This window comes from Myotis yumanensis, unplaced genomic scaffold, assembly GCF_028538775.1.
Source record: "Myotis yumanensis isolate MYYU_CA2020_CCGP unplaced genomic scaffold, mMyoYum1.0.hap1 SCAF_4, whole genome shotgun sequence".
Taxonomy (NCBI): Eukaryota; Metazoa; Chordata; class Mammalia; order Chiroptera; family Vespertilionidae; genus Myotis; species Myotis yumanensis.
The window spans coordinates 66,642,539-66,667,129 of NW_027223755.1; the positions used below are offsets into that span (position 1 = coordinate 66,642,539).

General features: G+C 36.3%; 1 protein-coding gene across 2 annotated transcripts in view; it reads left to right on the plus strand.

The window, feature by feature from the left end:
* Positions 1 to 24,591, plus strand: part of KCNN2 (potassium calcium-activated channel subfamily N member 2) — a 356,145-nt gene that overhangs the window by 81,517 nt on the left and 250,037 nt on the right. For both annotated transcript variants that reach the window (XM_070412476.1, XM_070412475.1), the window contains 2 exons: positions 5,698 to 5,778; positions 13,175 to 13,260. The gene's annotated coding sequence lies outside the window, so the exon portion shown is untranslated. The remainder of the gene's footprint in view (positions 1 to 5,697; positions 5,779 to 13,174; positions 13,261 to 24,591) is intronic.

Below are 24,591 nucleotides of genomic sequence, written 5' to 3' on the forward strand. Positions count from 1 at the left end.
CAACCTCCCACAGTCCCTCCCCACCATCTGCGGAGTGAGCGGGGTTCCTCTGGCAGGGGGGTCCCTAGGCCTGGCCTGTGGGGATCGGGCTGAAATCAGCTTTCTGACATCCCCAGGGGTCCCGGAGTGCGAGAGGTCACTCTGCAAAGTTGCTGTTGTACAGGGTGTGGAACGCAAACACAAGTGTGCAGTAAACCAACAACATAACCCATGGCTGAAGATAAAATCGCATGGCCCTGTGAGGAATCGGGCTCCCTCCTTTCTGGTTTTGGGGTGCGTCACCCAAGAATCACCGCTGCCAAGTCACTGCAGCTCGGCAGTTCCTGTGTTGAGCGTCTGTCCCCTGGTGGTCAGTGCATGTCATAGCGACCGGTCGGACAGTCGGACAGTTAGCATATTAGCCTTATATAGAGAGAGATTATTGACTTAGCATAGAGAATATAGTCACAGTTGTTTTTAAATGACTCTCTGAGTTTGATGCTTTTGTTTGCCAGCTACACATACTATACCCAGATGTGAGTGATCAGCAGAATGAGTTACCCTATTGCATAGAATAAATGTTATTCACTTTTCTTTATAAATATTTTCAAAACTTACTGGGCAGAATGTGATAGTTGAAAATGAACATAAAGTAATTATAAACACACTAAATAAGCAATTTAAAGCTTTGCACTTTTAAAAGCCTAAAAGGTGGCAGCAGAATGGTCTGTATGTAGGCAGGGGCCACCTGGACACTGAGCGTCTTTGCTGAAGTAGAGAGAGGGTTAGTTAGTCTCTTCCCAAATGTGGGTGTAAAATGGCAATAAAAAAAACCTCTTTAAATGCATTATCTTTTAAAAGTTTGGTTAGCATTTGTATCAAATTAGAATTTTTAAAAAATATTACACTAAAAATTATTATACTTGTCAGCTATGGTTAATGTCAAAACTTATAATCCATTTTAATAAATTTGACACAAATCCTTTGAAGAGATTGCCAAACAAAATAGAAAAAACAAATTGCTACCAAAAGGCATGATTTATTAGGTAACGGTAAAGAGGTTTCAAAGAGTTTGCTGTAAATTAAAAATATAGAGCAGAATCTTTATGAAAAAAAAGTAGTAATGGGAATGTATTTCCTCATTATTATGAAAACAAGAATAATTAAATAATGATAAAATTTGATCATTGTAAGACTAAAATTAATACAAAAGAAAATAGAATTAGAACTCTCATGTTACTCTGGTTAAGAGGTAATTTATAGCAAATTTTAATTACCATTTTTTAATTTTTTGCTTTTCATAGATGATGAAAACCTTTGCACTAACTATATTTCTTTGTGTTTTTGTAATTAATGTTGAAATATAACTGCTACATAATGAAAGAGAAATAAGTAAGTAATCTTTCTACATTAAGAATTAGCTTCACACACTTGACTTTCATTAAAGAGGATAAAACTTATATGTACTCTTTTCCTCACTTCAGTTTAACCTGCCTGATAGGCACACAACTATTATACCTCAAATACTATGTAGTTATTTGGATGCTGTATTTGAACCATGGCATGGCATGAGTAAAAAAAAACAACAATAAAAATACTATATTTAAGGGATTTTTAAAATCAGTAAAAAAAGAATAAACTTTATTTTAAAAATTAAAAACATTAATATATGTATATCAAGAAAGAAATGAAGTAAATGCTTTATATTTCTCTGAAGAAATTAAATAAATGTTCTATGGTAATTGTTAGAATTCTCCTCCTTCTCCCCTCTTTGTATATACTATAAATGAGGCAGACAAATGAAAAATGTTCAAGAATGTTGGACAAACAGATACAGAAACATACAGAGTAAAATCACCTCATAAATATATATCACTTGAATTTACAGTTTGAGCTTGAAACCAAAGATGGGGAAAGGCTAGTCAGGAAGCTCTCTCAGGACATTTAGCTACAGTGACACCTTTCAGTTATTTAAGTTTCCACATTTATTATGTCATCAAATGGGTCTTTGGAGGTAACATGTACTAACATTGTAATGCACAAATCTCAATTGTACAATTTTAAATGAAATCACCTTATCCATTTTCTTAATTGCATCTTTAGATAAGAAGTTTTAACTTGATGAAACAATTTATAATATTTTTATTTTATAATTACTGTTTTCTGTATCTTAAGAAATTTGCCGATTCCTAGTTCAAGATGACATTCTTTTATGTTTTTCCTAAAGGCTTTATAGATTTTGTTTTTTTCATGTAAGTCTATTATACACCATGAATTAATATTTTGTATGGTATAAGGTAGGGATCAAAAAAATTTTTTTTCATATTACATTCCAGTTGTTCCTATATCTTTTGTTGAAAGGATTTTGCTTTGGCATTTTTGTTGAAAATCAATTTACTGTGTAAGTCTGCATCGATTTCTGTACTTTCTTTTATCATGTATTTTGTGAATACCCAACTTCTTGATTATTAATGCTTTATAGAAAGTTTTGAATTTGGACCATATAAGCCCTCTATTTTTGTTTTTCTTTTTAAGATTATTAAAATTTTTTATATCCTTTGCATTTCTATATCTATTTTGAATAAGCTAGTTAATTTCTATGAAATGTGTCTGCTGGGATATTGATTTGAAGGAATAGCATTTGATCTACCAATTCATGAACATGATATATTTCTTCATTTATTGGGTTTCTTTCATTTTTCTAACAAAATGTAGAGGTATGCATGATTTTGTCAAATTTATTTTTAAGCATTTTGTTTTCATGTTATTGTAACTTGAATGGATTTTAATTTCATTTTCTAATTATCTATTTCTACCATATAAAATATATTATTGGAGATTGACTTTATATACTTTGGCTTTCCCACATTGACACCTTGGTTTTATGGGGTTTTTGTAGATTTCTTAGGATTATTTTTGTACACGAACATGTCTATGAAAATAAAAGCAATTTTATTTCTCCAATTATTTTTATGAAGTCATAATGTTAAAACTACAATATTATAATGAAGTAACAGAAGAACTGTGCAAAACATACTTTTAAAATTATATTTATGGGGTAGCATTGGCTAACATTAAATAAATGTCAGGTGTACAGCTTTATGATACAATATCTATATATTCCACTGTATGTTCCCTACTCAAAGTCTAGTCTCCTTTTGTCATGTCACCAGATATTTGACACCCTTTATCCACTTTATCCCCTCTCCACCCTTTACCCCTTTGGTAACCACCGTACTATTATCTGTATCTATGAGTTTGTTTGTTTGCTTTTTGTTTTATATGCCACATATGAGCAAAATCATATGGTTCTTGTCCTTTTTTCATCTGGCTTATTTCACTTAATATGATACTTTCATGATCCACCCATGTTGTTGCCAATGCCATATTTCATCTTTTTTTATTGCTGAATAGTACTCCATTATATGGATATAAGTTTATCTATTCTCTTACTGATGGACACCTTGGCCATTTCCAGTTTTTGGTTCTATTAACAAGCTTTCTATGCATGCTTTCATGCAAGTCTTTTTTTGGACATCTTTTCTCGTGACTAAATACCTAGTATTGAAATTGCTTAGCCATACAGTAGACATATATTTGGTTTCTATTTTTAGTAAAATTAGTTTCTCAGAAGCTGCCAACCTTTCCAAAGGGGTTGCATCATTTGCAAGAAAGTTTCAGGCAATCTACTTCCTTGCCAACATTTGGTTTTGGGAGTCTTTAATTATAGTGGAGCCCCCAAAAGCCTGAGTGACTTTGTGGAGCAGAATTCTTTGCGTACCAATTTTAGACAAGTAGAATGACAAAGATAGATTTTGTTGTGTCAGTCCTCTGAGATTTCAGGGCCAATTTGTCACCACAGCATAACATGCTTTGTCCTTATTAATATAATTTCCAAAACTCAGTAGGAGAAAGAGCATTTCAGGACACTGTTGCATAAAAGACTCATTTTGAAAACAATGTGCCGAATTGTCTGATAAAGAGGAGATAGCATCTTTTCAGTCAGCTGTAGACTAGCAGGAAAAAGCAAGCTTAAATTAAGACAAATACATGAGAGGATTCTTCAGTTTTCTTCTAATTCAATAGGTTACTCTTATGCTTTTGCAAAATATCACTGTGTGTAGGTAAAACTGACTAAATTTTAGTTGTGCAACATGAAGAGCCAATTGAACATATATTTAAACTTGAAGTTTTAACTTTAAAAAACATATTTAAAAATGTATTTGAGAATAGTCTGGTTAAAATCACCCAGTAAGGAAGACACTGAAGTAACTTTACAGTGGATCCTAATGGCACTAAAGTGTTTACCAGTAATCTGATTTCTTTATATGCTTCACAGTCATTTTTATGTTACATTAACTTCATTTTGTATTTTTTGGATCATTCTCATACTGCTCAGAGTGCAGTGGGTTGTGGCCTCATTGCCTTATTTTGCAGTATTAAATAACCTATAAAAATGAATAGTATGAATTAAAAGAAATGAACCTTGGTCATTGCAGGTGGTATAGGAAAGCAAAACAATAGAATAATCCCAAAATGGACCAGTGGGGACTTAATTTAAATCTGAATTAAGTGAAGTAAATATAACTCAAGGATAATCTCTATTTTACAAACAATACATCTTTATCAATATTTACAGCTAATTAATCTGTCCATATCCTAACTGCTCAGCAGTATATCATAAACCATAAGTGATGATACCTACAGGCTTTAAAAAATTATCTAAGTCATTCCTTTTCAAAAGCATCTGCTTTCTACTATAATTAGAAAGGGGAGGGTATATAAAGGACAGATTTGATTTACCCAGTTATTTTTCAAAAGTAGGATTGTTAATGCCTTAACTCATACTCAATAGTGTTTTCCTTCCCACTGTTAACTATTTTCTATAGTTCCATTCAATACCAAAGTTCATAAAAATTGGCGTAGTTATCATAAATGCTAGTTAGATTAGTTTCCTTCTTTGATTGTATTTTTTGTTGGCCGTGTTTTGTTTTGTTTTTTACGAAGTAGACAAATCTGAAAGCATTCCTAAATCCAATCTGAAATGAGAAAATCCTTAATATATTTGCTAACTTGCTTAATTAAGATACCTGTTTCTGTGACTTCAGCTATCAGCTCAAAATATGTGAACTCTCATATGTAGAGATCTTAAATTAAGACTTTCCTCTTTCTTCCAGGATTAGTTCCTAAGGTGGTTTTAGTACCAAATTCAGGCCCTTGTTTTTTCTTTTGAATTTCTCTCAAATAGCTCCTTCTTTCTCTCCCATAATCCTCCTCCTTAACTCTTCTAGACCCTCCATTGCTCACCAGCACTGCGATAGTAGCTCATTTACTGGTTTTGCCTTCTTTTCTTGACTCCAGTCTATCTTCCACATAACCAGAGCAGCCCTCCTGAAATACTCCATTCATATGGTTTTCACCTGCATACCACTCTGGTGCACCTCTTTTGTCCATGGAGTAAAGTAAAAGGGTGACAGCTTCAGACTCGAGGATTTACATAGGTCTGGTTCCCTCTCATCTTTGGTCTCATCTTTGGTCTCATCTTTGGTCTCATCTTAACTAAAAGTCCCTCCACTCTAGCTAAGCCAATCTTTGGACTAGACAACAAAATCATAGTTCCCTTTTCTGATTTGAACCCTTTTTTCTATATTTCTCACTACTGTGTGCCCAACTGTATCCATTATAGTGCATATTTACCACATTCCTTTCTTTTTATAGACTCTTTCCTTTAGTCAACACCTATTCTGTGGGCATCTGCAAAGGATCATGTCTCCAAAGGCGATCTTGATGGAAACCGAGGTAAGTGTCTTTGTGCCTAACTTCCTTGTGACTTAGTTCCTGTTTTGTGTGACATGTAGCAGAAAGAATACTGGGTTGTGAGGAGACCTCACAGAGTAACTGCTCTCTGAAAGTAGAGAGTACCTTATTCTGTTTACTTTCTCACCACTTTACAGTGTCAGTAGCTAAAAAGGTACTCAGTACATTTTTTTGTTGAATAAACTGTGCCTTAGAGAGGTCTTACCCTTCCTAGGATGTAATTTTCTGAACCAAGAAAGGGAAATTTGAAATTAGTGTATCGCTGAAGCAATTCCATGGTGCTCATCATTGTACAATGTATTTTCTATGGCCATGAATTATTGGTCAACTTTCTATACCTATATATTATATTGAACTAGAGGCCCAATGCACGAAATTCATGCAAGGGTAGGTTTTCCTTCCCTCTGGCTACCAGCACCCGGGCTTCCCTCCGGCTACTGGCACCTGGGGCCTGGGCTTCCCTCCACTGCCAGCACCCGGGATGTGGGCTTCCCTCTGGCTGCCGGCACCTGGGCTTCCCCTGGCTGCTGACATCCAGCCCCAGCCCCTGCCCACACCCACCTGGGCCTGGCGCTGCCAGAGTCTACTGCCTCCCCTCCTTTCCCCCTTGATTGATCGCCCCACCAGCCGGTGGCCTAGGCCTCCCTCTGCGGGGCAATTGTGGGTGATGGCAGGCCCTAGCCCCAACCAATCATATCACACCCACCTTGGCTGGCCTGGCACTAGTGCATGTCATAGTGTGGTCATCCAGACGGTCATTGTGATGTTCGGCTTTTCAGTCGATTTGCATATTACGCTTTTATTATCATAGATGGTCTTTGCAGAAAGACCTATACATTCTCAATAGATGTGTGTTGCTTATTTCCAGCATTTAAGCATTTTTATTATAGCTCTTGTCTGGGGACATTATTGTTTCACCTCCCTCCCCTTTTCAAATCATTGTAGGAGTTGTTTTGTGTTCCTGAAATAAAGGCAAACAGTAACATTCCTAATACAGTGTGACTGTCACAGATGACTTTCTGGAACATTAAGTTTGCTTATATTTACCACTTGAGGACAGTTTTAGGAAAGAAAACATTAAATCCTTTTCTTAAATGATACTCATCTCTCCAGTGATACTCAATACACCAAAGTTACCCAGCTCTGCCATACATGCTGAGAGGCATATAAAAACAGAATGCAGCTTCTTATCTCAAATTCTGTTGTTAAACTAAGGGCCCCATTGCAGTCACAAGTGACTTAAAGCCTAGAAGGGCTGGTGTGTATGCAACATGCATGTAGGAATCAAATTTTCCTATAGAAATATCCCAGCTAGGCTGGGATGGCACTGAGTTCCAGCCTTTTTTTATGCTGCTTATTCGGTCTGTACAGATTAGCATTACCAACACCATACCATGATCTCAAAGATTAAAACGAAAATGAGAATAATTCACATTTTGTTGGTAAGATAGTACATACACACTTCTCTCCATCTATGACAGAAAATCAAGTATAGATACAAATAGTTTCTGACCTTATCTGAGTCCTCAAATTTCCCTGACAATATATCTGTGTCAATTCCCTCTTCCAGCTGTTGGGATAAACCATCCAGATCCTCATCCTTTTCTTAAGTCTCCTTTTGTCGTCACTCTCAGTGGAAGATTTTTACCTTTAACTTCATAGAGAGAGTAAAGGATGCTAAGTGATAATTCCCTTAAGTCCTAACTTTTAATCCATACTGACTTCCTTCACTCTTGTTTAAATGCAAGAGAACAATGTCCAAGCCAGATCTGACACATGGCTCTGACGTGTATTGGTCAAACCATCCCTCTCTAGAACAGTAGATCTCAGCTTTGGCTGCACGTTAGAATGACCTGGCATGCTTTTACAAAACTAATGCTCAATCCCACCTTTGACCAACAAAGTCAGAATCTCTGAGGGTTAAGCTTAGGTATCAGTACATTTTAAATACTCCCTAGATGATCCCATGAACAGCCAGGCTTACAAACCAGCCCTTATCCTAAACCTTCACAAGGGCAAGCATCTTATGTGTGTGGAAAACTGTTCTACTGAACATTCTGCAGCTCTACATCAAGCAATAATCATGGAATGATGTTTTTCTGCACAAACATACCATTACTATATCTGCTTTGAGTTAATCTTACTGTTCATACAACCAAAGAAAAATTATGTATAATACTAAAGTAATTTTTAAATTTAAGTTCTAGAGAAACACTCAAACATCCATCAAACAAAATTGTAGTTACTGGTGGTGATGATAAGAGAAGCATGAGAGATGAATAGTTTGTGCCTTGATTATTGGAATTGATATGTTAACTATTTCTCAAGCACATTCTTTACCTCAGGAGTTTTAACCATTTGTCCCTTGGAAAACTTGCTGCTAGTGCTTTGTCACTCTGAATGTAATGGCACTTAGTTCTGGAAAAAATGTAATATTTAAGGTGTTATAATGATTGTACACTGAAAGGTGATATGTTACTGCCCCCATAGGCAGAAAAAAAATTTCCACGAAGTATTTTTATTTTTTTATATTTTACTTTTTAATTTTATTATGTATTGGTTTCGGTTGTACTGTTTAGTGGTCAGGTAATCACATATTTTCCATAGTGTCCCCCTTGATATTTCCATTATCCCTATAGTCCCCATTTATAGTTATCACAATATTATCAACTACATTTCCTATGCTTTACTCATTTCCCTGTGACTATTTTGTAACTACCAATTTGTGCTTCATAATCCCTTCCCCTCTTTCACCCAGTGCCCCAATCTCACTCCCCTCTCTGTATCTATGAGTTTGTTCACCTTTCTTTGTTTTTGTTTGTTTGTTTTTTGCTATGAACCATATTTCTGTCCTTACCACTTGTATGTATGCCTGAACCTCTACTAGGGCCCATTATTTTTTCATATTTGATAAAGTCTCCATATTGATAATATTAAGTATTTTATATTAAATATAGTATAAAATACTTCCTTCTATTAAAATAGCAAATGTTTTATTGTTATATTAAATAGTATATATTTATTACATACATTATAATGAGTATTAATTCTATATATCATACTTCATACAATAACTATATCAAGTGTAATGGTAATAGTGAAAAAAAATTTAGTCAAAGTATTTATTAGAAAGTTTTGTCAGCTCTTATTTCCAGATAAATGTTAATTTTGTTTATTCTACATATAAAGTGGACTATAATTCATCATTAAAAAGGAACAAAATACTAATTAATACCTTTTATAACATTTCTAATCCTTAAAAACATTGTGCTAAGTGAAAGAAACCAGTCACAAAAGGTCATAATTCCATTTATAGGAAATGCTTATAATAGGTAAATCTATAGAGACAGAGAATAGTGGTTTCCTAGGGATGGAAGAGTTGAGGAGAACTGTGTAGTAATTGATAATGGGGACTTTTTTTGTAGTGATGGAAATATTCTAAAATTGATTATGGTGATGATGGAACAACCTTGCAAATATACTAAAAAGCATTGAATTGTAAATTTTAAATGGGTATAGTATATTGTATGTGAATTATATCTCGATAGGCTGTTATAAAAATTGTACTAAAAATAAGTAAATGTGAATCACATTTTATTTGTTTTCTACCTGAACTGCAAGAATAAATGCTGAATACAACTTTCAAGAACATGCAAAGACTCAAGGTATTTTGCTATCATGAGTTCTCATTAGACAGTGGGCTTCAGATAACCAAAATTACTGGGGAGATAGTAGTGTAATAACAGGCTGATAAGCATTAACTATATATTTACCTGTAGTAGTAAGACTAAATGATTGTTATCAGTTTATACCTCCTGTCTTGTCCTAAATAATAATAGTCCCCTTTAGTCTCAAAACTTTTCTGACTTAGTAAATTATATAAATGCCCTTGAGTTATGGGAGGCAGTAGCATGTGTGAAGGAAGAGGAAGTTGACACAGGTAAGGACAGATACCAGCAGCACACTGGCGAAGAAGAGTTGGGGATTCCTCCCAGCACCTGCAGCTTCTTCCTGTGCTCATCACTGTGTTCCTTTGCGCACTGGTAATCCCCAGAGGGGTCAAATGCTTGCTTTCAAAGAATGAGTAATGAAAATGGATTCATGGTACCGAGGCAGCAGTTGTAATTTAGAGAAGGTAAAGCTACAACCTGAGTGCCTTTCAACCCTCCAACACTTAAAATAAAAACTTTCTGTGAAGGAAGATTTTAGAGGCAACCTCAATGTTGATTCAAAGGAGTAATTCCGTCATCATCGACAACTAACTTCTATGTTACAGCCACATGGTTTTGGTAACAAGAAACAGATGGTATCTATCATCAGTTCCAAGTGAATAATTAGACACTGTCTCTCTTATTATTTGCAGTGGAGATCAGAGGAAAGGTTTACTTATCACCTTCACATAACCAAGGGCTTAGGAAACGGGAGAAATGTATTGGTTTAGTGACAGTTTATTTTGACAATAGAATAACTTGGATATACTTAATGAAATATTTTCATTTTTCAAATGGACACAGTTCACAGTTTGTCTTTGTATTATGTAGGAAGCCAGCAAGATAGCAATCATTAAAATTTTATTCCTATTGGAATATAGACTTGTCAGCTATAACCAGGGTCTAGTTTGAGGATAGAAATTCTAATCACTTTCATCTTCTCTACTACGGTGAATAAGAAGAAAATTTCTAGAGGGTGATTTAGAAGTGGAAAATGTACTTTATATTCAGCTTGGTGACAGAAGCTAGATAAAGAATAGTAAAAAAGATTCTCTTTCATCATTGGTGTTTCTATCTCTCTTTTCCTCTCCTTCCCTCTCTCTGAAATCTATAAAGAAAGTTTTGCTTACCAGGTAAGAAGATAAACACAAAACAATGAAAGATGGCCAATAAACTCAGTAAGTGGGTAAACTATCATTTGAAGAAATATAAATACTAAGGCAATCTTTCAAAACAGATTTTTAAAAAGTATTTCTTAAAATCCTAAAAGGTCAAAGAATAAGTATCATTCATAAAACAAGAAAAAGAAATTGTGACATACAAACAGACAGATGTTTTCCAGAACAGGGAAAATAAAAAAGAACGAATTAGAAATTCTAGGACTAAAAACTATCATAATTTTTTAATTAATAAATGCACATAACTAAGGAGATGATTAATAAATTAGAAGACCCAAAACAAAATACTAAGAGTTTTTTTTATCTTTAAATTCTTTATTAGTTAAGGAATTACAAATGTGTCCTCATTCCCCGCCCCCCATTAACCCCCATCCTCCCCACCTACTCATCCCCCCCGTTATCCATGTCCATTGGTTTGGCTCATATGCACATATACAAGTCCTCTGGTTGATCTCTTCCCCTTACCCCCACCCTCCCCTACTTTCCCTCTGGGGATCAATAGTCTGATTGCTGTTTCTCTGTCTTTGGATCTGTCCCTGTTCATCAGTCTATGTTCTCTATATTCCACAAATGAGTGAGATCATGTGGTATTTATCTTTCTCTGACTGGCTTATTTCACTTAGCATAATGCTCTCCAGTTCCATCCAAGCTGTTGCAAAAGGCAAGAGTTCCTTCTTTTTTACTGCAGCTTAGTATTCCATTGTGTAGATGTACCACAGTTTTTTAATCCACTCATCTGATGGGCACTTAGGCTGTTTCCAAATCTTAGCTATGGTGAATTGTGCTGCTATGAACATAGGGGTGCATATATCCTTTCTGATTGGTGCTTCAGAGCGAACGTTCCAAAAATTCATCTGGAATAAAAAAAGACCTCGAATAGCTGCAGCAATCCTGAGAAAGAAGAACAAAGTAGGTGGGATCTCAATACCAGATATCAAACTGTATTACAAAGCCACTGTTCTTAAAACAGCTTGGTACTGGCACAAGAACAGACATATAGATCAATGGAATAGAATAGAGAACCCAGAAATTGACCCAAAGCACTATGCCCAATTAATATTCGACAAAGGAGGCAAGAGCATACAATGGAGTCAAGACAGTCTCTTCAATAAATGGTGTTGGGAAAATTGGACAGATACATGCAAAAAGATGAAACTAGACCACCAACTCACACCATACACAAAAATAAACTCAAAATGAATAAAAGACTTAAACGTAAGACGGGAAACCATAAAAATACTAGAGGAATCCATAGGCAGAGAAATAGCAAACATATGTCAAAGGAATTTCTTCTCTGATACTGCTCCTAGGGCAATGGAAACTAAAGAGAAAATATACAAATGGGACTACATTAAAATAAAAAGCTTTTGCATAGCAAAGGAAACCATCAACAAAACAAGAAGACCCACTGCATGGGAGAACATATTTGCCAATGTTATCACCGATAAGGGTTTAATCTCCAACATTTACAAGGAACTCATGAAACTTAATAATAGCAGGATAAACAATCCAATCAAAAAATGGGCAATGGACCTAGATAGACACTTTACGAAAGAGGATATACAGAGGGCCGAAAGACATATGAAAACATGCTCAAAGTCACTAATTATACGAGAGATGCAAATCAAAATGACAATGCGGTATCACCTCACACCTGTCAGAATGGCTATCATCAACAAATCAACAAACAACAAGTGTTGGAGAGGATGTGGAGAAAAAGGAACCCTTTTACACTGCTGGTGGGAATGCAGACTGGTGCAGCCACTGTGGAGAACAGTATGGAGCTTCCTCAAAAAACTAAAAATGGAACTCCCATTTGACCCAGTGATCCCACTTCTAGGAATAAGAGGTTTTTTTTAAAAGTGAAGTTCACCTGGTCAGGAAATAGATTGAAAAGTTCCAACATATGCCTAATATGTGTTCTAAAAATAAAAATTATAACAATGGGAAAGAGGCTAGATTTGAAGTAATGAGAAAGTATCTCCTGAATTGAAGAAAGAAATAGATCCTCTGACAGATAGTGACCAAAGTGGTGAATATGAGAAGTAAAAATCCTGTATACAGTATGATGACACCACCACCCTATATGACACCTTTTTTGTGAAATATAAAACAGCGCCCTCTGATGATGCTGTCCTTTAATTTCATGACTTGAGTGCGAGCACCCCTTAGCCTAGTTTTCAGCCCCCAACTTGTTCCCTTAGCCATATTCCTTTGAATGGGGCAAGAATTGCAGAAACATACATAGTGTGGCCTCAAGTAAAAAAATGAGAGAATCAAATTGGGATTTGATTTACAGACTTCTTACAAAGTAGCAATAATTACACTGAGATTATTCCACCCCTAGTGTTAATACTAAAAGCCATTAGAATAAAATCTTTAAATGCTGAGGGAAAAGGAATCATAACCAGAGGCTCTACCGGTATACAAGACTATATTATCATTCAAGAGTAAGTATAAACAAAGTCTAATGGAATTTATTTCTTACAGATAATTGCTGAGAGAACTATAAAAGGATGGACTCCAGAAAGTGGAAAAGTGGACCCAAGGAATGGAGTGGGATATAAGCAATAGCGGTGAGTAAAAATAGTAGTAACATATGTGCATTTAATTGAAACCTAATAGATACCTTTTACATTTAAACATGGTGATTTTGTTGAAAAAGCTGATAAAGTTAGGTCAGCATGAATTTACTTCCATTGGACTCTCCTTTCTGCCCATGGTTTCAAGTATTTTCAATGTAGGAACTCACTCCTTTTCAGCAATTAATTGCTGTTTCTCTCAGTAGCTGACTATCGTTATATTAAGAAAAGATAAACAGTTGGAATTTCAATAATAGAAAAAAACAGAAAGTAACTTTTTATTTGTCTTTGTAATCCCTGGGAAGTCTCACCTTTTGCTTAGAAAAGTGAATACCATATAAAAGATGCTCAAAAAATATTTCTCAAGTAATAAATATATTCTTAATTAAATTTTAAGAATATTTTTAATGAGAGAGAGTATTTTGGTGGGATTATAGAATCATATCATTGATTTCTTTTTACCAGAAGACAGTGATAAAAATGCAGCTGGCTAAAAATGTGTTGCAATGTCTATATTTAAAGAACGTATAGCAATCTTCAAAGAATAATTTTTGAAGAGGCAGTTTTCTGTGGAGTATTTTTCCTTAAATAAATTAATCTTAGGTTTAAAAAATTACTTGGTTTTCTTTGGACAACAAAAAAAGGTTATTGTTTGGGAAGCAGAAACATTTTTAAAGATAAAGTTCTTAGTGAAATTTTCTTTCAGAATATGTCACACAGTCACTTTTATATGGAACAGAGAGACATAAGCTTTTCACCTTGACTTGCTCAACCTAGAAGCAATTTTTACGTTGAAGCTGCATGGCTAGCCTAGTATTAATTTGGGGCATTCTCAAACAACGCCTGGCAGTTCCAACCTTGTGGTAAAATTATCATCTTGCGAGAATAATGGTCATTTTCCTACACCTTTGCTCTATATTCAGCTTGCTAATCAGTAGTTGCATACATTTATGGTACTGGCGCTAATTGTCAAATTCCTTTTGTTAATTCTGTGATTACCTTAGAAAAACATGGCTTTTGTCCATGTTCTCCCAGCTGCCGAGTCTGAGTGAGATATTAATGTTAAAAGCCAGACTTTTCATGAAGTAGGTGGTCCTGGTCTCAAAATACCTATCTACTTGGTACCTGTTGACAAGTCAACTATGAAAACGTCTAGGCCTTATATGTGGGTGTTTTTTTTTTTTAAATCTGAGGTTATTGATTATTAAAACTGGTGATGTGGCTACCTGCTGAGAGTGAGCTGCCATGGACAGTACATTTGGATTCAGATATTTAATTACTTAGGGCAGCAGGATGAATGCCAGGGCTCACAATCCATATTGAGGTCTTTTCTGCTTTCCTGCCTTCTGTCTTCCTATGAAAAGCCGGTCAGCATCTATTGATTTACGACAAAAATAAAACATAAACCTAATAAATATCTGATAGTTTCTTCTATCTTTTGCTACATATTTTAAAGAAGATGTATACTTTGGATCAACAGTTAAAGAAATGTAAATACATAGACACAATTATACTTCAATTAATAGCATTCATTGTTTGACATTAACACTTTCCCAGGCTTGATAACCATGATTAATCTACTGGAATGAAATGATTTACAAAGAGATGTAGTGGTAACTCTGGAGCTGTGGGGCTGCAGAAAAACTTGTTTGGAGAAAAATCTTAAGGAAATACATTTATTTGCCCCTTCAAAATCAACTTGAATGAACTGCTTTGAAATTATGAGGAAGAGGGGATCCATTTCATTTTTCTTTCACCATATTTTTAAATGTTTCAATAAATAGTGTAGAGTGCATTACACATGCAATAAAATTAATGGTCATTTTGACAGACTGAAGTCACACTGGGTACTGGAAGACAGCCGTGATCAGGAGGGAAGTGTATTACTCAGACTTCATTTAGGAAATGGAAAGCACAGCAATTTTAACAGGATTTAATATAATGAATTGTCAGCCAGGAAGTCAAAACCTATAAAAGGGAGAAGTAAGGTTTCACAGAACATCCCTACGGCTAAGAAAATAAAGGGAAGAGTTTAGGATTAGTAAAAATTTAGAAGCTTGAATGAGGGGCTCAGTGCGTGGGACTCCGATTTCTGGGGATCTGCATTAGTGCTTCAGGAATGCCACAAAGGCGCTGCATGGGGCTGGGAGCCAAACCTTTGAGGAGGGGCACCAGTTGGCTACACGGGAGTCCAACATCACTGTGAGGGGCCATGGTGATGTTGGTTCTGCCAGTGCTGGAAAAAATCTAACTGGAATTAACTGCACTATTGGAACCGTCAGCCAGTGGCAGGGATGCTGAAAGTAAAAGGAATGAAAACAGGAAATAACCTAGTAGCAAAGTACATCTCTATCTCTTCTTGTCTACTCTCTGCCTACTGTACCCTCTTGGCAGAGCCTAAAAATGACCTAACTAGCAAAAAACTGCTTTGCAGAGTCCCAGCCTCAGAATCACAAAAACAGAGAAGAAAGAAGAGTAGATTTGGAGTTAAGAGACGATAGTTGAATATCAAGCACACACAAAAAAAACACAAAAAACTGACTTGGCTTGCTTGCCTTTTATATGTTTATTTCATGAAGGTTATATTCAATATTTTGGATTTCATATTTTTAGGTAAAAGTAACCATTTTTCGAAAAATATTTTTATTGCTGAATTAGCTCAATTAGAATGAAGAGAAAGTCATTGAATAAAGATGGTTGGCTGAACAAATGTTTGTGCTTCCCCAAATCTCTTAAAATGGCTGAAACAGTATTTTTAAAAATAACCTTGATTATAAAACAATAATAATTCATGACAGAAGGAAAGGACATTAGGTCAAAAGAAAGCAGATGAATTTGATTCATGCAGAACGACACTGTAGAAAAGGCAGAACACAAAAGGAAGAAGGCGCACACCACTGTAGATGTGGGAGTGATTCGCAGGCAGCTGCAACCTCAAAGTCAGTGAATGCAAGAAGCAGTTGAGGCCTCTGAAACCTGGGGATCTGTAGTAGTGTAATTCCTTTCTGAGGAGAAAAACCAGTCTCCAGTGGTGCTGAGCAGGGAGCAATAGCAGTTTGCTGTCATGATAAAGTGATGACAGTCTGTAGTTGTGAGACCAGAGAGGTAGTCCCTTGTGTGGTTCGTGCCCTGCAGGAGGAGCATGGAGCTGCAAACAAACTCACCCACAAAACATGCCCAGGCTTCTCCACAAGCCCCTGAGGGAGCTATCCAAGAAAGCAGCATGCATCTCAAGAGTCAGACATTGACTCTGGAACACAAAGAGAATCAAGGATCGCACACAGAAATTGATCTCTGTCAGAGTCAGTACATTCACCAAATAGATGACTTGACACCTGAAAATTTAGTTAATTGAATGAAGGAAAATAGTGAAAGAAGCTATAATTGATAATAAAGAGATGATGTCTGTTTTACAAAGCCATTATTGGAAGAAAAATAGATACCTTGGTAATTATAAATCACTAGAGGCCCGGTGCACAAAATTCATGCGGGGGGGGGGGGGGGGGGGCGATCCTCAGCCCAGCCTGCACCCTCTCACAATCTGGGATCCCTCAGGGGATTGGGCCTAAACCAGCATTTGGACATCCCTATCGCAATCCGGAACTGCTGGCTCCTAACCACTCACCTGCCTGCCTGCCTGATCACCCCTAACTGCTCACCTGCCTGCCTGATTGCCCCTAACCACTCTGCCTGACTGCCTGTCTGCCTGAACATCCCTAACTGCTCGCCTGCATGCCTGATCGCCCCTAACCACTTTGCCTGCCTGATCCCCCCTAATCACCTCTGCCTCAGCCCCAGCCACTGAGTCTTTGTCCGGAATGACGTCCTAAGATCATTCGGCTGTCCAGTCTAATTAGCATATTATGCTTTTATTATTATAGATTGGTAATTTTAAAATAATCTTAATAAAATAATTCATGACAGAAAGAAAGCAGATGGGAAAAAAGAAAGCAGATGAATTTGATTCATGCATTAGCATGGATTAACAACAGTACTTACACCAATTTAAATATCTCAGTAGAAATTTCAGTATCTCATTAGTTAGCTTAATGGCAGTAGACACAGATAGAGACTGAATTTAAAAAGTCAAGGGTTTCTTCAATACAGGGAACAAAAGACAGACATTAAAAATGGCTTTTGTAAAAAATGTCTTAAAATTTTATGTTTTATGGAAGATGGGTCAGAATGTGCAATATAGCTGTCTTATGAGCATTCCAAACACATAGAACAGAGAGGGTGAAATGGAAGAAGTAATCAAATAAATTATTTAGAAAACATTTCAAAGTGAAATAAACATTAATTCAAAGGGCCCACCAAGTGGCCAGTGGATTAAATAATAAAAGACATCTGTCTTTTGTCTTCACTATTATATCCATAACATATAAAACAGTGCTTGGCCCATAGTAGGTGCTCAATTAATATTTATTGAATGAGTGAAGCTAAACATGAAATGGTAAATTTTGAGAACACCATGGATAAAGAAAAAAAAACCCCAAAGGGGGGGCGGGGGAAGACAGAAATAAGAATTAGGTTTGCATTAGACTTAACAATAGGAGATACTAAGTGGGACAAAATTACAAATTCTGAGGGATATTGATTTTGAACCTAATATCTTATAGTCAGTCACATGAACATTTAAGGTGATTATAAAATAAGACATTGACAAATATGCTAAGACTTAGAAATACAATATTTACAGACCACTGTAAAATAAGTATTTAAACTTGTGCTCTGGCAAGACAAAAATGATTGAAGAATAATATAAACTTGTGAGCAAGTAAATAAATAAAGCGGATAGTGAAGCCCATATAATTATGCTTCATTAAAAATCATAAGCCCTGGCCGGGTAGCTCAGTTGGTTTGAACATCTTCCCAATACGCCAAGGGTGCAGGTTTGATCCCCAGGTCAGGGCACATACAGGAGTCAACCAATGAATGCATAAATAAGTGGAACAAATCTATGTTTCTCTCTCTTTCTCTCTCTCTCCCCCACTCCTCCTCCTCCTGTTTTTTTTTCCTCCTCCTCCACTTCTTCTTCCTCCTTCATTTCCACTATCTCTAAAAACTCAATGAAAAAAATATCCTCAGATGAGGATTAACAATAAATAAATAAATAAAATTGAAAAATTAGTAACCCTTCTCAATTAGTAACCCCATGGAGACCCTTCTCAATATAAGCCTCAAAATAAAATGAAGAGCATATGAATTAGGGGTTCTGTTAGGTGAAGTATACAAAATATATATATAAATTAGCATGTGGAATCAAGGAGAAAATCTTGAATATGGCATTTACCAAAATAACAAAATAAAATTACGTTTGGTGACTGCATTTCACATTTTAAATGTTCCCAAACAAACAAATTTAAAAAGCAGTCAGCTTGAAATATATAATTTTAAAGTATCTATCTGTCTTTTAAATAAAGTCATGATGTTGTATTCTGCTTCTGAATATAAATATAAAAATAGTTCAGTTAAAATAATTTGATTTCCTTAATTTTTAAAATAATTACATTAATAGGAAAAGCAAAACTTCAAAAATATATGATTACCCTAGAAATGAAAACAAATTTACTTATCCTTTTTTAGAACTTCAGATGAAGATTTTTTTCATTATATAACTCAATGTTCATTTTCAAAAAGATTCATGCGATAATGATTTTAGTTTTTAGAATTTTGAGCCCTGGAAAATATGAACTACTAGTGTGTTTTCTTTTATCATCTAATAACATTTCTACAATTGCTTTTTGCTTTTTTTAATATCTAGGAGCTTTCAAGTTACCTTAGTATTCAAATAGAACAATTATAGTACCGTTGGCATAGTTACTTCCTCCTTTTTCCTAAAGCCCTTCCTTCTATCTTAATGTTAACCTCCTTATAGACCCTTGTGTTTTATATGTACGTTCCCGAAGTTCCTTCAAATATTGTACACTTATAAAAAGCTTTCTCTTTAAAAATTATATTTTTCGTTATTTGATTTAGGAGATGAAGATAGGGGAGCAATAGTTAATATATATATTTTAAGCAAAGCAAAAATAGCCTTGTTTTGTTCAGATTTAATTATTGGAAAAAGTCTAATTACTATTGTGGATACTACTAAGAAAGATAGAAGCAATTGGACCTTTGAAACTATGTGACAATCTAGGGATAATGGTACAGTGAAATAAGCCCCCGTTCTAGAGACAGAGAATGGGGTGGGTAGAGGTTGAAAGGGGACGGAGCCCTGGAAATGGACTTGAACTTGCAATGGATACTCCTCACAGCTGGAGCACACCTCACAAAATCTTGTCTGGTTTTGCTTGGATTGAATGTCAGATACCAAGTTGTTATAACAAACTAGAGGCCCAGTGCACGAAATTTGTGCACTGGTAAGGTCCCTAGCGGCTGCTGGCTGCCGTCCAGGTACTCCCTTCCTTCCCCCGGCTGCCAGCCACCACTGCTGGCCAGAGCCTCCCTCCCTTCCTCTGGCCGGCCCCGCCCCCTGGTCAAACTCCCAGACAAACTCCTGGTTGAGGGGACAATTTACATACTACGCTTTTATTATATAGGATAGACTTAAAATTGGAAAATGTCTCAAACACAATAGAAATTAAAGAGTTTGACTTAAAATAAGAGATTGCATTCCTGTTGAGATGGATTCACAATTAGTTTTGCCCTTTAGATGTATTTATTTTTAAATAAGAATTATGGGAGGTAAGTTTGGAGCTAAAGTAGGAGTCTTCATTTCTGATAAATATTGACAATGATAGAACGAAAGATAAGTGGTGGCATTATTTTAAAGTTGCCCAGGGAAACTGTTCTGTTCTCTGACATTTAGTTTCTTTATATGATGGTAGATGCCATTGTGATCAGTTATGCAGATAATGACCACCATGGTCACATTTATTAGCCTTCTACTTCTAATATTACTCTAACTAAGTGTAAATTAAGTTTGCCAGTTATGGTTTAAAAACTGTGACAGCCAATTAGAGAAAATTTAGGCTGAGTTGGTTGGCTGAAATTTGTGTAATTAGGAAAGGTGAATCCTCCAGAGCACTGTCCATCACTGGATGACTTAATCACAGCTTATCTTCAATTCCATTAAATACTTTGCTTTTCTATTAAAACCTTATACTTGGCATTAGGCTGTTACAGGTAGACAGTTCTGTAGAATAATTGGACTTGAGGCCATTAACATCTGAGTTGGCAAAAATAAGTTTAAATGAATTGAGTTCAACGTATTAAGTTCAGTTAAAAATTGCAATTCTAATCCACTGATTTCAATTTATTTTTTTACTTTTAAGACTTGTAGAGATATCCCAAAGATAAATAACATTGCAGAAACTATGGGAATCCCAGTATCTTTATATTCCATGAAGAATCTGTGATTTGGCCATACTTTTTATAGTTTTGAGTTGAAATAAAACATGGCACAAAGAAGTAAATTATTAACATGAGAGGCTTCACTAAATAGAGAAATAATGGTCTAGTATGAATTGGAAATAGAATTAGAACATGTCATCAATACTATTTACAAGTTATTACATTAACTTTAATTCTAAATTAGTTTAATGAAAATATATGAAATTAATATTCCACCTTAAATCATGCAGTCTTTTCTTCTCTTCCTTTATAAATTATAAAAATTACATTTAAAAGAAAGAAAACTAGTCACTGGTAACCATAAAAAAAGCATTTCAAATTTGCATATTTCCGCCCTGAGCAGTTTGGCTCAGTGGATAGAGCATTGGCCTGCAGACTGAAGGGTCCCAAGTTTGATTCTGGTCAAGGGCATGTACCTTGGTTGTGGGCACATCCCCAGTAGGGGGTGTGCAGGAGGCAGCTGATCGATGTTTCTCTCTCATTAATGTTTCTAACTCTCTATCCCTCTCCCTTCCTCTCTGTAAAAAATCAATAAAATATATTTTTTAAAATTTGCATATTGCCTTCCAATCTGTCCATATGTATATCAGCCTTGTAACATCCTAGTTACAGGAGGGCTTTTTATGTATTCATGAGATGCATAACTATATTCACAATAGGAATATGTCAAAATAAATCAGTCTTAACTAAAAGTTTCTCCAAAACTTTATCTTTAGATAATCTCATTTGTTTAAGTTTTTAATAAAAATTTTCCATTCTATTATCTTCTCTAGCATACAGTCCTGTTTTTTAACCCTGTGGTATCACATACTTTTATCTTAAAGCAAATGTTAATAAATTGGTAATAAAGTCAAAGAGCACTGTGTTCAGAAAGATTCAGACTCTTCATAATATTTTAACAAATGATTGATTATCAATGCTGCTCATGGAAGCAAGATATTCTTATGAAGAAGAGAATTTTATTATTAATGTTCAGAGGTATTTTTTGCATTCTATTTAGTTTTCTTACCAGATACAAAAATAATTTTCTTGCCTTTTTCTTTGTTTGATAATACTTTATTTTTTAATATTTTTTTATTTTTTCAACTACATGTGACTTACATTATTATATTAGGTTCAGGTGTACATCTTATTGATTAGACATTAGATAACTTACTAAGTGATCATCCAGAAATCTAGCACCCATCTGAAACCACACATAGATTTAGAATGTTATTGACTGTCTTTTCTATGCTGTACTTTATATCCCCATGACTATACCATAACAACCAATTTGTACTTCTTTTTTTTTTTTTAATATATTTTATTGATTTTTTACAGAGAGGAAGGGAGAGAGATAGAGAGTTAGAAACATCGATGAGAGAGAAACATCGATCAGCTGCCTCCTGCACATCTCCCACTGGGGATGTGCCTGCAACCCAGGTACATGCCCTTGACCGGAATCGAACCTGGGACCCCCCAGTCCACAGGCCGACGCTCTATCCACTGAGCCAAACCGGTTCCGGCCCAATTTGTACTTCTTAATCCTTTCACCTTTTGCACCCATCCTCCCAACCTCCCTCCCATCTGGCAACCATCAAACTGTCTGTATCTATAAGTCTGTTTCTTTTCTGTTTGTTCATTTATTTTGTGTGTTTTTTTTTAGATTCAAATGCTAATAGATATGTATTTCTTGCCATTTTATTGTCATCGTCTTCTTCTTCTTCTTCTTCTTCTTCTTCTTCTTCTTCTTGACCCTTTAACATTTCATATAATACTGGTTTGGTGGTGATGAATTGCTTTAGCTTTTTCTTGTCTGGGAAGAGTTGTATCTGTCCTTTGATACTAAATGATAGCTTTGCTGGGTAGAGTAATCTTGGTTGTAGGGCCTTACTATTCATCACTTTGAATATTTCTTGCCACTCCATTCTCACCAGCAAAGTTTCTGTTGAGAAATCAGCTGACAGTCTTAAGGGAGCTCCCTTGTAAGTGACTAACTGCTTTTCTCTTGCTGCTTTGAAGGTTCTCTCTTTGTCTTTAACATTTTGCATTTTAATTATGATGTGTCTTGGTGTGGGTCTTTTGGGTTCATCTTGTTTTGGATTCTCTGTGCTTCCTGGTCTATTAACTTCAGCTAGTTAGGAAAGTTTTCTGTCATTATTTTTTCAAATAGTTTTTTTTATTTCTTGTTCTCTCTCCTCTCCTGGCATCCCCATGATGTGAATGTTAGTATGCTTAAAATTGAGGCTCCTTACACTATCCTCATATTTGGGGGGTTATTTTTTCTTTTAGCAGTTCTGATTGGGTGTTTTTGCTTCCCTAGATTCCAAATAACTTATTTAATTATCAGCTTCATCTCCTCTACTATTGATTCCCTGTAAATTCTTCATTTCAGTTAACATATTCTTCATTTATGACTCTTTTTTATGTTTTCTATTTCCATTTTTATGTGTCCTATCTCTTTGTTGGTATCACTAAATTCACCAACTCATCCCCTAAGTTAATTGAGCATCCTTATAACAAGTGTTTTGAATTCTGCATCTGGTGGATTGCTTGTCTCCATTTTGTTTAGTTGTTGTTGTGTTTTTTTCTGGAGTTTTGTTCCATTCTTTCATTTGAGATGTTTCTTTGCCTCCTCATATTGGCTGCCTCCCTGTGTTTGCTTCTGTTTATCAGGTAGAGCTGCTATATCTCCCAAGTTTGGTACAGTGGATTTAAGTGGTAGGTGTCCTGTAGGGTCCAGTGGAACAGTCTTCCTGATGACCCAAGCTGGGCCTTCCAGGTGTATCCCCATTGTGGCTGTGTGTACTTCCCTGTTGTAATTGAGCCTTGATTGCTGTTGGCAAATCAATGGAAGGGATTTACCCCCAGGCCAATCAGCTGCAAGGACTGGCTGTGACCTCAGGCCACCATGGAGAATCAGTTGTGCAGGGGCCCACTCCAAAGAGCAGTACTTACTTCAGCAGGCTCTGTTGCCCCCTGAGTTTGCCCCTTAGGTGTGTCACTTGTGGAGGTGGTTAAATGGTGGTGCTTCAACATGGTCTGAAGCTGTCCACTCAGTGCTCTGGCTATGGGATCTCCCAGGAGGTTCAGGCCAAGGTCAGATGTCACCTGTGTTCTTCATGGGGCCACCCAGCATGAGCTACAAAGTGATCTGCAGATAGCTCTACTTGTGCTGGGCTTGGAGGTGCCCAGTCCAGGCCAAGCTGCAAAGCAAGGCCAGCTACTGCCAGTGCAGAGCCTGGGGCCACTTAAGGAGAGATAAAGGGCAAGCTGAGGGCAGCTGCTGCTTGTTTAAGATATTTAGAGAAATCTGAAGCATGAGTCAAGACAGGCCATTCATATGAAAAAGCCACTGGAAATAGCTTGAATGGGCCTGCAATTGGGGTGGGGCATGATCTCAGGGAATTATAAGGGTGGAACCAACAGGGTGAGCCAGGTTGATGGAGTCTCAGATATAGTGTCACCTGCTGGCTCTGTAGAGGGAGGGCTCATCAAAGGAACCATGGCCTCTGCCAGTGCTTATGTCTTGGAGAAAGCCACCCCTTCAGCTCTCGTCCTGATGCCAGATAATTCAGTTCTTACTCATATGTTTCTGGTCCCTTTCAAGCTGCTGCCCCAGTGCTGGAGCTCAGAGGGAGTGAGTCTGATTCGGTCAATGCACAGGCCCTTTAAGAGGAACTGCCTTGTACTCCAGCAGCCCTCTCTCTTCCTCAGCCTCAATGCCCACTAGTTTTTACAGCCCAAAGTTATGGGGACTTTTCTTCCTGGCACTGGAACCCTGAGCTGGGGGACCCTGGTGTGGGGCTGGGACTGCTACTCCTCAGGGGAGACCTCTGTAGCTAAGATATACCTCCCAATTATCTACCACATGTGGGTGTGGACCAGCCTGTTCTGCATCCCCACCCCTTCTACCAGTCTTGATGTGACTTCTTTATGTCCCTAGTTGTAGGACTTCCAATTAGCCAAATTTCAAGTGGTTCTGAA